Source organism: Kogia breviceps, chromosome 5 (genome assembly GCF_026419965.1).
Source record: "Kogia breviceps isolate mKogBre1 chromosome 5, mKogBre1 haplotype 1, whole genome shotgun sequence".
Lineage (NCBI taxonomy): Eukaryota > Metazoa > Chordata > Mammalia > Artiodactyla > Physeteridae > Kogia > Kogia breviceps.
In genome coordinates this window covers 20982715-20993881 of record NC_081314.1, presented here as the reverse complement: position 1 = coordinate 20993881, position 11167 = coordinate 20982715, and the positions used below count along the sequence as shown (strand labels likewise).

Sequence of the window (11167 nt, the reverse complement as noted above, 5' to 3'; positions counted from 1 at the left end):
CCTATAGTTGCCCAGGCTCCATTCCTCACTCCAATCGGAATCTCTAGGAACAGGACCCCCAAAACCTATTTCCTTAAAAGCGTTAATGTACACCCAAGCTTGAGAACCAGTGGTTTAAAGACAGCACAATAAACTTTCTCTGAGACTTTCAAACATATTTTTCTTGGTTAGACGTTTCGTTACTCCAGCTGCAGCCAAAACCATTGTTGTGCTAGATTTCTGTGCTATGCTATCTCTGATAGAGACACTCGTGAACAATGTCTGAGATTGCTAAGCAGGCTTCACTTGTAGGGCTGATAAGCCAGAGGCCCAAGACACACTGACAAGGGTGAAGTTTCCTCTAAGTGACAGTTTGATCACCTTGAGGAATAGTGAGAGAAAACTTCTGGAAGCAGTGTCACACCACCTGGTCTGAAGTAGGAAGAAGCTTTTGGAGAATGCAGCACTTAGACCTTTGAATCACTTTGGTGCAGTCTTGAGTAACAAGGGCTTGACTGTGCTGAACAACAAATATTCTAGCGGCCAGTCTGAAAATACTTAGATTTAGGTCAAGTTTTATAGATGACAGAGGCATTGGGCTTCCTGAATTCCAGACTCCGGAATTACTGACAGAAGGCTATCTCAACAATTTCAAAGATCCCTAAGATAAGATATTACAACCTCTCTGGCTTATTTTGGATAGTTCTGGCCTGAATTGTCCAAGATGCTGCAACAATTAGCTCCCTACATGTTATTCCTATATGTTTCTTCCTGAGTTTGCCTGTGTAGCTCTGTGACAGACCGCAAGTTTCCACAAAGCAGAGACCACTCATGTTGCTTCTCTGGCCAAGAGTATAGCACAGTGACACATATGCCCAATACTTTAAGATGACCTAGTTCTCAATAAGGAGAGTCCACCAAATCGGCACTGGTTTGTGTCCCATGGGCCAAGGATGGTTGATGTTGAAATGAAACATACCTTCCCAGCCTGTGCCCAAACTACGAGCGTCACCAGAACACCCCTTGTTTAGTCAGTCACTGGAATGCTTTCCATCACTTGAGGAAGGAAAAGGTCTTGAAACTTTTAGATAACATGGAGCAGGGGTTATAACCATCATTTTCTGACAAGTGTCCTCAAAATATTGCTACCCAAAGCGTAGTCCTTAGAACAGGAACATCATCATCACCGCCTAGAACTTGTTAGAAAGGCAGAGCCTCAAGCCCCCATCTCAGACTTAGTGGATCAGAATCCGCCTTTTAACAAGATGCCCAGGTCATTCTTATTCATATTTAGAATTTGAGATATCGATTGATCTAGTAACTGATCTAGCGACAATCAACGCCCCAAACAGACACTCAGCGCTTTGTGCACACCTCGCACCCGCTTCACTCGGTAGCAACCGAACCCCCAGAGACATCGGAGAGGGTCCTGCCGAGGGCAATTTGGTGATTGGCTGGCAATACCACGTGACCGGGGCTGGTCCTCCCGTGCTACTGGATTGGCTCTCGCGGACGCTGACGGACAGGGCCGGGGCGGGCCAAAGCCGGGTCGGAGAGGCGCGCGCGGGGGCGCGAAGGCGCGAGAACGCGAGTGCGCGTGCGCAAGCGGCGGGGCTTTTTCTCCCGAGCCGTCGGAGGGAGCCGGAGCGCTTCTCCCGAGGTAAGAGCAGCCGCGGGGCGGCCTCCCTGTCCTTCCGCTGCCGGTTGCGGGCGAGCGGGGCGGGGGGAGGTCTGGGGTTCGCCCGCCCGGGCAGCCTCGCTTGGGAGAGGATGCGTACCCGGGCTCAGCCATCACCCTCGGTGCCTCGGTTTCCCTTTTTCTGCTCTCTAATGCATCTCCCCATCCTCCTCACCGCGGTGACGGGTCCGCCTGAGGGGAGTTGCCCACCTGGCAGCCTCGCCTCAGCCTTTGTTTCCCGCCCGGGGGGATGCTGGTATGGACCCCCTCCCCAGGTAAAGGGTGAAAGGTGGTGGGGCGGGGGCAGGGAAGAAGATGGCTTTAATGCAGTGGGACCTGTCACATGTGAAAACGAAGAAAAAAATGTGGTGTCTCTGGCCAAGCCGCGGGACTCGAAGTAATACGGCGGCGGCGAGCAAAGCCGAATTCCTGGCGCAGCCGTGCGGGCGGGGGTGGGGGCAAGGACCGGTGGGCCAGCCCAGGTGCACCGGTGCAAGGCTTCTCCGGACCTGCCCGCCAGCTCTCAGTCCCCGAGCTGCACCGAAATTGAACGCTTTCAGCCTGCCGAAGGAATCCAGAGATCCTTAAGGAGACGGAAAATGATGATTTTAAAAGCAGTTGGGCACTGGCGGAGCAGGTCTAAATGAGAGGCTACCATAAGAAATTACAGCGAAACTGATGACTGGTAATTGTGAGGAGGGAGATGCCTGCAGTGAACTGCAGACCAGACCATCACACTGATATTCTCCTTAAAGAAAATCTTTTTCTGAGGGGCGGGGTGGGTTGGGGAGGGGAGGCGTTTATCTCTGTAAACTGGTTATCTCTGTAAACTGAGATTTTTCTGGGCTGCCGAAGCAAGTAATGACTTATTTCCAGCATGTTAACGGGCTGTAGGGAGAAGGGAAGGCAGGGTCTAAGTTACACCCATTTAGATCTCCTTAATTCTTTGAAAAGTGCGTGTTTAAAGAAGACCATTGGATGCCAAACCTGCTTGTGCATGGGGGGTGGGAGGGAATGTCTCCTTTAAGTCATACTTTAAAAAGGGAGGCACCCCCTGCCTCTTTCCTTCTGCATTTCCCCAGACCTGCAAGGGCACACTGTACATCTTATAACGAAGTATAAAAAGTCCTTTCAGTTTTCCACTGGTTAATCTGTTGGATATACCTGGTAGTCTGGTCGGTAAGAAATGGTTCAACTAACTGTTATTAGGAGGATTTTACTGTATTCTGGAGTTTCACTGTAATTCATTTAGAACTTATTCTGGTAGGAAATGGACAAGAATCTCTCCGGTTCCTGGTAGATACCGCTTCAAAGCCTTTTCATTACTCTTACCTTCCCCATACAAAGTTTTGTGTTTTTTAAGGAAACAATGTGATTTTTTTCAAGCATCTAAGGCACACCCCATGCCTGTGAAATGCCTACACTTGCTAAAAATCAGTTTACTTGGCAAGTTCAATCTAATTGAAGAGGGAACACTTAAATTTGTTAGGGGGATTCAGAATTAACATCAACTGTAACAGATCAAATTTTGGTGGTTCTCTGGGGTGAGCGAAAGTAAAAGAGAAGGTGCTGCAAAGCTTGTTGGGAATATAACAAATGACTCTCGTAAAGTAAAATATAGATTGACACCTGACAGCTTGGAATAGTAAGAATTTTAAAATTTGTCAGTGATTTGTTTTTAGCTGGTATGCAGTGGGGAGAGGAAGGAATTCTGAGGCTGGGGTAGGTGGTATAGTTTGAAAAGGTATATGCTTCTGTTTAGAGAGAAAAATGTCACTTTTGTTAAATAAATACACAGAGGGCATGCAGTGTTTATCTTAAGCCTGTGGAAGGGAGGCAGGAGTTTTGGAAAGGTTGAAATACACTTATTAGGTTACACAAGGGAAAACAGAAAGATTGGCAGGCTTAGTTCATCTTGAGGGAAGCAACGTGTACCTCGGTGACCTACAGGACAAGGTTTATTCTCTGGGTCGATAAAAGCCCACTAGTGTAGTTTTCAAAGCAACAACAAAATCATTTCCTTTCTGTTGTATCTGTCCCCTGGGTCGGGTTGGGGGGGGCGGGATGGAGAGTGAATGAGAGAGATTAGAGTCTGACCTGCATGCCTAAGCAGTAGCGTCCTTTGAGCAGGATCTGTGTCACATTGTGTAAATCTAAGAGCCTTCACGTTGAGAGGGGTCTGAGCACCTTCCCTGGGACGCTTGCTGTAAGATAGAGTGGGATAACATTGCCACAGGTGGGGGCACGGGTGAGATCATCTGATACAGAAGCATGGGGGCAAAGGAGAGCTAGGAAGTGTTTAATTCAGCGAGACTCAGCCTTGAGGAGGCATTTCTAGGCAGAGCTGCCTCACTATTGGCTAGACTGACTGGGCTTTTTGTGGCTTACAGAAGACCTGCCCTTCACTATGGGGGCTCCTGTGGAGTTCCGTGTCTCACATTGTAAGCATCAGTTATGCTTGTAATGTGCTCTAGAAAAGAAAGGCTCACAAAGACACAAATCTAGGCTACCATTCTTTCAGATCCTTGGCATGTCACCCACTGGCTTCCAGAGAACAAGTTGTGCCCTCCCTACCAGTAGATGGCACTGCTGTCTCTGGGAATTCCTGGAAGAGATGAAATATAGAGCTGGCAAACCAGCGGTGTGTAGCCTCTAGTATAGATTTTGAAAGGCTGTATCGGTTCTCAAAGAAAATCTTAAAAAAAAAAAAAAAAGTCCTGAAAGCCAGAAATGTTGCTCTAAGGTAGGGATGGTGACTCTGGGGGTTGGTGCCATTACTCTGCTGGTTGTGTGTGGGAGGTGGAGAGGGTAAACTGACAATTAAGCCTCATAGCACAGGTTTTGAAAGTACTTGGCATACATGTTGCCTAATTGAGAATGAGGTTGAAATCATGATTCAATCAAAATTCCCAACAACTTCATAGTTTCTACTTCTTTGCTTATAAAACTAGTCCCTACATGTGGGTGGGACCATGGAAATACACGTGTAACTTTTAAACCTGATCAGTATCCAATAATTACATGCTCTGAAGATAGTGGTGAGGGTATTAGTTAAAATAATGCTCATAGTTACTATACTTCAGCGCTGTCCACAAAGGTAGGTCAAAGTTATTCTGAATCCTAAAACTTAAAAATTTCTAACAAGTATTTTAAGATTTTAAGATTGTATTAACAATTCAAATCTTGAACTCTGGTTTCATTGACCTTATTAGCCAGGCTCGTTCATCTATTCCCCTGTTTTGAAATACCTTTTTTGTTTTTGTTGTTGTTTTTCATTTTTTGTAATTGACAGTTCTTTGAGATGGATTTTGTAGCCATGATGTTTGAGGGATATTTGTTGCTAGTGAGGTTGCTGTGCATACGAGCTTTGACCCTACTGGAGGCATAAAACACTGCTGCTGGGAGTCATTACCCCAGTCACCTGCTTCCTCGTGCCATCCCCATTCTATGGTTCAGCTTATTTGAAGTTTATTTCTGTCTCTTCAAGTGAACTCATGAGCTAGGTTCTACTACCAGTGCCAAATCCTGAAATCCTGCTGATGCTAGATGGCAGTAGTCACAACAGTCCAGTAACACTGCCTCATCATGTGACCTCAGATACATTTCTTTGCCTTTCAGAACCTCAGTTTTCTCACCTGGTCACTGCGATTGGTGAGATGTGGTGCATGTCTCTTAAAATCCCTTCTAAGTCTAGAATTCTATGGCCAGGTGAGTCTTATAAGGTATTTCTGAAGCCTCTGAAAAATTCTCACCTAGAAGGTATTTTCATGCAGTGAACCTAGGGCAAAAAGAAATCTCACTAATATTTCTTCTCAGAGAAATGACTGTGCATTGTCTTAGAATCCTAATAATTCAGAGTTGTAAGAAACCTAGGGTTGTTTAGCTCAACCTTCTCATTTTATAGGCAAGGAATTTCACCTCAGAGCTGAGTGACTTGACCAAGCTAACAGAGCTAGTTAGAGAACTAGGACCCAAGCTCGGGCTCATGTCAGTCTTGCCTTCTCCAGTGCTGTGTTTCTTTACCTGCCATCAGTACACAGAAGATGCTGTGTCTACAGGGCTGGAGCCAAAAAAATTCTGAGTAATTCCTTAATGTAGGGTTTTAAAGCCACAGCATGAACAGTGTTGTGTTTGGGCAGAAACACACGTCAATGAGGGAAGCAGAGTATTTCACAGATGAGGAAACCAGATCTCAGAGTTGTTAAGTAACTTTGTTAAGTAACTAAGTCAAGTTCACTGTGCTAGTGTCTCACCCAGAGCTCCATACTCTGAAACTAACATCGTCTTCTTTGTTGGGCTGGAGTCAGGCTTGTATGAGACTGATTACTAGCTACCCAGCAACCCTTGGGCTTAGGTGTGGCTGTGTAACTGAGTGGAAGCAGAAAAGGGTTGTGGTCCATTTCTAGGAAGAAAACAGAAAAAGAGAACGCCCATGTGAGTTCCTCCATGTTGTTTTACACTCCTCATAGGCTGGAATGGAAAGGACCCCTGGGGGATCTTGGAAGCTGTGTTTAAGGATGGCAGGACTTTTGTCAGCCTGGGTGCCTGGATCAAGGAGGGCCCCTCCACTGTTCGCTTGTCCAATATGTATACAGGGACCAGAAACAAACTTTTACTGAACTAGAGCTAGTATATGTGTTTGGGTCTATGTGTTAATGTGTTAAGTAAGTACTTAGCCTACACTAGCAAATTCACTTGAGAAGTAGCTTGGGACTTGAAGTTACGGATCTTCTGGCCTAATGCATTCATTCATTTTTCATCTTTGGTAGTTGGTGATTGATCGGTTGTGGTCCACCATGCAGAAGTGAGTGGTGAAAGGCAGCAGAGCTGATGGGTCGCAAGGATGTAAGTGTGTTTGAAGGCTCTCACACCCTCTACTCCAGGGTAAGTCAAGGGCATTGTTGCCATTGTTGCTCTGGTTTTACTCTTGTCTTAACAGCCTCTTGGGGTCAGTGCAATGGGGTGCCCTGTTTGTGAAAGGTTCCCAAAGCCTTTAGTGATTCAGCTCATAAACACCATTAAGATCAGCACTTACAAAGCTAAAACCATTGTCAGGGTGATGGGATGGAATCTCTGCATGGGAATATCTCAGCACAAGAATTTTTAGTGAGTTTGTGTAGGATTTGATTTATGTGGGTGGTGAGGGTGTTGCTAGGCCTTCCTGAGATACACTGTGGAGGAGGGAACTAGGCCTGAGTGCCGCTTTCCTGTAGCCATATCATATTGTTAGCTCTGCTGGCTCAAATTCCCCTCTCTCAGCATCCTCCTCCTCCATGGATTACTTTGCTTAACTTTTCCTGCATTAATCACTTTTCTTTTCGGGATGGGGGGGCAGAAACAGCTTACCAGAGAGTTGATGATTCCCGGTTTGGTGGATAATAGCGGTAGCAAAGCACGTGGTTCTTCCCATTCCATTTTATTTTATCCAGCGTCACTGGAAGTCACATGTCCATTCCTTCCTCATCTGTTTGCAGTCCCTAGTGCAACGGATGTAGGCACTGGGAGCATTATAACCAAAGCTGGCTTTGGATTTTCATTTGTCCTGAAGATTTTTGAGACCAAAAGGAGAAGTTCACTGCTTGGTGTGCCCTTCTCAGAGACCAGTGGAAGTCTGGGAGGGAGGGGTGGAAAGGACATCCAGTCCTTTCTGAACTCTCTGGCTTCTAGAGCTTAAACTAAAATCAGACTCACTGAAGAGAAAATTATAGTTAATACAAATCTAAGCAGAGCTAAGGATGATTAGGAAAGAGGGGGACAGGAAGTTATATAACAAAAATAAAAGTAAATCAGCTGAAAAACTGGATGGAGAGTTGTTTTTAAGCATCTTATTTCAATACTGTGGCGCCCTTACTGATAACGTCCCATTACCCAGGCTCAGACAGAGGGCACCCAGAAAGGCTGATGTCCTTCTGTGCCTCACATGGCTCAGTAATGAGTACAATTTACTGAACAAAATAGACAATTAGCGGCTGTAGACCTCTGGAGATTCCCATAAGCATACATCATTACTGCTCTGGAGTGATGCGCATGCTTAGAGATAGGCAAAGCAGAGGAAAGGCAGCTGCAAAGCACATCAACAACTGAAGAGTCCAGGTGAGTGGCCAGACACAGACCCCAGCTCAGTGCCTGGGGGTCGCTAAGGAAAGGACCTGGTATTTGCTAAGCTTTCTCTTTAGAGGAAAGGAGCCAGACTTTGCCAGCTTTCCTCAATTTCCTCTGTGGCTCCCATATATTTTCCATTTAAAAAGTAAGTAAAATGTGTAGCATGCCAGAAATAACACTGAACTGGCATGTTTCTTGTGTAAATGTTGTACAAGGATCAAATTACAGAGGGAGCCATTCTTTATTGACTAGGGGCCAAAGAAAGTAGTGCTGGAGATGCCAGAGGATCAGGGGTTCTCATCCTCGGCACAACTGACATGCTGAGCCTGGCGATTCTTTGTTGTGGGCTGTCCTGTGCATTGTAGCATGTTCAGCAGCATCCTTGGCCTCTACCCACTAGATGCCGGTAGTTCCCCGACTCCACCCCACTGCAATCGCGACAATCAAAAATGTCTCCAGACACTGCCAAATGTCCCCTGGGGGGTAAAACTGCCCCTGGTTGAGAACCACTGCTGGAGGCGTACAGTGACTTAATCTTGCTCTGAGTTTCTCTGGGACTGTATTTTAATCATTTAGCCTCATTTTGCTCCAGTTTCCCTACCTGTAAAATGGACACAGCATTTGTAACTCAGTAGGCTAAAGAAGGAATGTACATAGTTCTGTGTGATTACTTGGGAGCTCTGTAAATGCTAAGAAATATCTGTCTCCCCAAATTTCCAGGACTCAAGGATCACTCTTAATCCTTGTGAAGGCAGTAGCTGAGGAGCAGGGAGTTTGAAGGGTGAAGGGTTAGTGGTGTGGGAGATGATAAACAATACTGGATTCTGATTTTACTTGAGAGCTTCATATTCAGCTCATTTCAACAATGTACTTGTGAATAAAGGCTTTTTTTGGAAAGTTAAAAAATGAGGAAGTGGAGGAGGAGAAGGAGGCTGTTCAGAAGAGCAGTTGAGGAAATTGCTTTTGACCGGGGGTTGTGGGGTTGTGGTAATCTCTTAATGCTAAAGTGACTCATGTATAATCAGATCAAAGGACATAAAGAAGTAACCCCCCCCAAAGAAAAATATCCTCCCAAATGACTACTGATCCTAGAACAGATTTTGCAGGTAATCCAACAAAGACCAGAGAATGTTTGGAGAAATCTGTTTTTATTCTAGAACTTTTACATTTCTGTTTCTTCTCTCCTTTGGAATTATGGAAAAGGGTTTATCTTCAACCCATGCTCTTTGAATGATACATAAAATGTTTTAATATCACAGGTGTTCTGATAATCTTCTAGAACTCTGTGTTGGAATGGTGAAAAAGGCCATCACCCTGACTTAGGCCTGAAGCAATCACGTTATTTTACTAGAAAGCCTCAGTTTAACTCTAAGGAAGGGCAAGTGCAGGGATTAGATGTAACCTGTCCTGGCAGATTTGTGTTCAGCCTTGCTTTGTTTCTGGTCCCTGCAATTATTAGATAACACTCACAAAATTTACAACAAACGCTACCATATTGACACAGGCACAGTGCAGACAGAGAGCATTGCCATCATCAGAGGGAATTCTGTTGGATAGCACTGCTTCAGTCTGTAAGGACCCTATTTGTCAGAAATGCACACTTGTAGTGACAGCATGTGCGCTTGTTATAACTAGACCTCACCACATTTAAAACAGGATTGCATTTTGGACTTCTCCATCCTTGGGCACTTTTCAGTCTGTGAGTGGCTCTTGCTGAACTTTTTACCTTGCTGCAGCATCTGTCTGTTACAGAAAGTGCCATGGGCCTGTCTCTCTGACATAACTGAGCGCACCGCCTCAGAAATATTTGTGCTTTAATCCAAGGCTGCTGAGCTGTCTCTTTCCATCTGGTCTCTCCATGCCCTGACCCTTGGTGGTGAAGCTAGTTTGTGCAGGATGTCTCTTTTGATACTGCCTAGAGCATAACAAAGAGTCTGGGAGAGGTGGTGAGAGAGTTTTCACCTTCCCTTCTTCCAAGCCCCAGCGTGGCTCAAAAAAGTGTTTCCTAAGAAGGTATTAATTCACAAGTTTAATCTCTGAGGAGTTATCCCCTAAAGAATTCATCTCTAGATTTTCCAACAGACATATTATAGTACAAATTTAGTAATTAAGCCCTTTAGCAACATGGAAGAATTTTCAGGTGATATTATCTATTCCTAGCACCAACATTAGTTGCTCAGAAACTACCATAATTAGAACAAAGGAAAAGATGTGGAAATAAAGACACACATTTTAAAAGATGTAGTTTAAATCTGAGCCCAAGACTGTTTTGCGTGGTAGTGGGACTGAGAGCAAGGAGTTGTGTGCTGTGAGTAGTGTTCCTGGAGGCGAGGGGAAGGAGTTGGTGAGGTGATCCCCGGACAGTCTTCACTCGACTGCTTCACTTCTGATGGTGTGGTGCTGGTCCTCTTATTGCCCTCCTCTCTTCACTTTGCCTTTCTTCCCTGCTTTGGTCTGCTCGGAATGTTGGAGGGGGCTCAGTGTTTCCCAAGGGAGGTGCTGTTAACATTTTGATACAGTGATTCATCATTATGTGGAACTTTGCTGTCCATTATAGGACATTTAGCATCCCTGGTTACTAAATACCTGTATTACTCTAACCAAGTCATTGAGTCAACCAGCATGGCCCCTCACATTTCCAGATACTGCCTGTGATTGAGAATCACTGGTTGCTAGAGAGTTGAGTGGGGTCTTTTGTTACAAGGGAGGAGTAATTAGAGCTGCAGAAGGTGCAGTGCTTCGAGGGGCTGGCTCATTAATTTCTGATATGACCTGACCTTTTCCCAGTGCTGGAACTGCTTTGGGAGCCAATCTTATTTTTTAGGGACCAGAAGAATCAGGTTTTGCCAGTGGAAAACTTGCTGAACCTTGAAATCAACCAAGAAGTCACAGGGGTATTCTGTCAGTGCCACAGAGGGTGGAGAGACTACTAAGGTTCCCATAGGATGCTGGGTTTTTATTCTTGACTTACTGTGGCTGAACCTTCTAGATCTACTGAAAGTAAATGGTGGTCTACATGTGGCAGGGATCAACTGGGAGAAAAAATGCAGCAAGGGCAATTTAAAGACAATCCAGGGGAAAGGGGCTTTGCCAGCCATTTCTTTTCTTTCTCTGTGATTACAAAAACTGGCAAAGTAGCCCTAAATTTGTGAAGTTATGTGTAGACTGTCAGATGGGAGATCTGATATTGTTTTATAGTTAGTAAAGAGAAAAGGAACACTTTCAGACATCTTGCTTTGGGGCCCCTATAAATGTCTTTGATTACAAGAACAGAAACTCATTCAAGTTGCCTTAAGAAATGGAAGGCTTAAGTAAGGATGCATGAGAAAATAAAACAAATGTCAGACATGTGGTAAGTTGGGAGGAATCCCAGAGGCCTTTCAGGATGAGAAAGAGCTGTAGTCTGGC

At 45.1% G+C, this 11167-nt stretch overlaps 1 protein-coding gene across 4 annotated transcripts in view; it reads left to right on the top strand.

Annotated features, from left to right (window-relative positions):
• Positions 1 to 1544: 1544 nt before the first annotated feature.
• TMEM108 (transmembrane protein 108) overlaps positions 1545 to 11167 on the top strand; it is a 371967-nt gene continuing 362344 nt past the window's right edge. For 3 of the 4 annotated variants that reach the window (XM_059065342.2, XM_067033782.1, XM_067033777.1), the window contains exons 1-2: positions 1545 to 1639; positions 6427 to 6541. The gene's annotated coding sequence lies outside the window, so the exon portion shown is untranslated. The remainder of the gene's footprint in view (positions 1640 to 6426; positions 6542 to 11167) is intronic. The other variant, XM_067033778.1, reaches the window with a different exon arrangement.